Source organism: Nestor notabilis, unplaced genomic scaffold (assembly GCF_000696875.1).
Source record: "Nestor notabilis isolate BGI_N333 unplaced genomic scaffold, ASM69687v1 scaffold1324, whole genome shotgun sequence".
Classification (NCBI taxonomy): Eukaryota; Metazoa; Chordata; class Aves; order Psittaciformes; family Psittacidae; genus Nestor; species Nestor notabilis.
Genome location: NW_009924095.1, coordinates 40,552 through 43,571, shown reverse-complemented (window position 1 = coordinate 43,571; position 3,020 = coordinate 40,552).

The window sequence follows — 3,020 nt, the reverse complement described above, 5'->3', positions numbered from 1 at the left end:
TCCGCCCCCCGCAGCAGCGCCGGGGCCTCCTCTGGCCTCGCTCCAGCAGCTCCACGTCCCTCTTGTGCTGTTCCCCAGAGCTGGATCAGGGCTGCAGGGGGTCTCCCCAGAGCACAGCCGAGGGGCAGGATCCCCTCCCTGAGCTGCTGCTCACGCTCTGGGGGTGCACCCAGCACACGGGGGGTTCTGGTCTGCAAGTACATATTAGTAGGATGGCTCATGGATCCCAGAATCATTTCCTTGCCATCTGGCACACCTTGGTACTGAAGCCAGCAGGTCTCTGCAGGGCAAGTGACTCAGATTCATGGTCCCCATCATTCTCACCACCTTGGTGAGGACAACGAACCTGAGGCTGAACACAGGGAAGGAAGCGTATGTTAGTTCCCTTGTACAAGTGATATCCAATGGTCATGAGAGAGCTGATGCTGGAGTTATACTCTGCTGGAACAGCAAAAAACCTCCAGGAAGGGGAACAGCTTAATATGATGCAGGCAACTGAACCTGTGGTGTGTCAGAGAGCAGGTGAGGGAACTGGGAAATAATAAAGGCAAATTGAATGCTCTCCAGGTTACTGGAAATAGTCCTTAGATAACATCTGGGATTGCTTTGGAAAGCTGAGCTGCAGACCAGCTACTAGGATTGCCCTGCCCTCTCCCTGCCAGGTTTTTGAGGGGTACATGGAGAATGTTATTTATACTGGAGCTGAAGCAAATGGTCACCATTTCCTCAGTGAAGGAACTTGGAGGAGGGATGGATTGAGATGCAGGAGATGGACATCACCTCTTGTGGACAGTAAAAGCAGGAAAGCTTTGGAAATGCCTCTTTTCTGTAGGTTGGGAATGAGGCAATCCATCATGGACAAAGAAGAGATGGGAAGACAGGTCCTGCCAGCTTTGTAAATACCTGTTGGGCCTTGAATATCCATCTCAGCCCGTTTGGGAGCTGATCAGAAGCATTTCAAAGTCTGAAATTGGGAGAAGTGGCTGGAACCTCCAGTACAGTTGTGCTGTCTCTGTCTTGCACTTGCAAACACAGCCAACAGAGCCTGAGCTAAGGTATCTCAGGATCTCCAGAGTGCCCCAGTAGGAACCATATGGATGCCTTGTCCTGTTGTAGATGTGGTTTTCCTCCTCAACCCTACTCTCATTAAATCGATAGGTAAATTCTCCACTAAGTAGTAGCAAACCCACACATGTAATCCCTTTGAAAACAAACATTCTGAGCTTACAGCTCAGACAACAGGGAGTTCCCACAAGCCTGGAATCTGTTTGTTTGGCTGCGCTAAGGAATTGCAGCCCCATTTAATGCTTGGAAGGGTGGTTTTGTGGGAATAGCTGCCGTTGAGTTGTTTGCCAGTCTTAGCACTGAAGAGGAAACTGTGGTCCAGTAGGTATCACATATGAGGTTAGCTACTGGATCACAATATAGGTGCCAACCATGCTTTGCCCTATGGATTCTCACCAACATGCAACACACTGCTGTGTCCAATTGCAAGAATAGTGACTGAGTTGGTTGGAACTGGGCAAAAATAGGCTGAAGAGGCCATAGCTTTGCCTCTGAGCTCCTGTAACTCATTTCACCTCTCTGTGCCTCAGTTTCCTCCCCACCTCTTCCTTTTCCTGTCTGCTCTCACTGACATAGAATCTGTTATTGCTACAGGGGACACTGTTTCTCTGTTTATGCAATGTCTGGCTGAGACTCAGCCTAAAACTACTCTTGTGCAAATAAGAAGTACAAAGCACTTTGTTTGGAAGGAAGCTTTTGTGAGGCAGCTTATGTTTAAGTAAATGCCCTGGAAAACAAAAGCCTTCATAACACTTTCCTTTAGAGGTGTTTCTGGTTTTTTTTCCCTTAAATGCAGTAATAATTCAGGATAACTGAAATGTGAGGCAGTTCTTTGCACCCTGCTATTCACTCTGCTAACCGGAGGGGTCTGGTGGGTGATACTTACACACACTCACTGTTCCTGATAGACATGCTGCTGGGACGTGCTGTTAGAGTGATGCAAGCCCTTCTTGGTGACAAAGACTTTTCCTCTGCTGTGCCCCAAGCAGCAGCTGGATAGAGATGTCTCATTTGGATGTGGGCTGTCTGTCTGTCTGTCTTTCTGCTGCTCATTTAGATGTACCCGGATACTTACTAAGCAGTATCAGGCTGAAGTCTACTGCTAAAGCTGCCAGAGCTTCATTTGACTCCATTACCTTTTTAAAACCCACTTTCTTACTTCCTTTTCATGCTCCTCATTCAGCTGAGACTTGCAGAAAAGTTTTTACTTTCCACAAGCTTTATATTGGCACCCTGGTCTTCATATCCTATAGAACCTGCTAGCTGTCTCATTCTTTAGTGGGTGACAAAGGCTTAGACCTTTGGAGCATGAAGTTGCACTAGCTCTGTCTTCCTCTCTACTGAGTGAAATGGGGGCAGTGGAACAGGGCTGGCTGGGAGAAGGGAAGCAGCAAGAAATACAGGCAGAAGAGGCTGGTAAGGGTGTTGATGCTACGTACCTGCCTCTTGGGATGACAGAGGGTAAGAGCCTTGTCCCTGCTTTGTTGAGAGAGGGAGGCTGGTGGCTATATGCAGCGCTGGCTTCTGGGGGATGCAGGACACAAAGAGGAAGGAGGTATGGAGCTCTGAACTCCTCTGCCATGTCTCATTGCTGTGAGGGTGGTGAATCATGAAAGATGGCAGTTTCAGTAGTCTCCACCACCATGTCCCCTTTCCACCTCCAAAAGGACCTGGGTCTGCTTGCATCAGTTTGGCTTTTCAAGGGCTAGGTCAGTGAAAAGCATCTATGAATCTTTTATCTCCAGTTTGCCTTCAGCTGAGGTGTTTCGGGTCAAGTTTCCTGTCCTTTGGGGTACAAGATGAGGCTGATATGTTAAACCATGCACACCTGTGTCAAGGCAGGTCATCGGCCCCAGGGAATCTGACAGCCTTTATTAAAGATTTACCCTTTGCAATGGATGTTCAAAAGACAGTATCATCATATAACAGCAGTAAGATAAGGGGAACACTGTAGT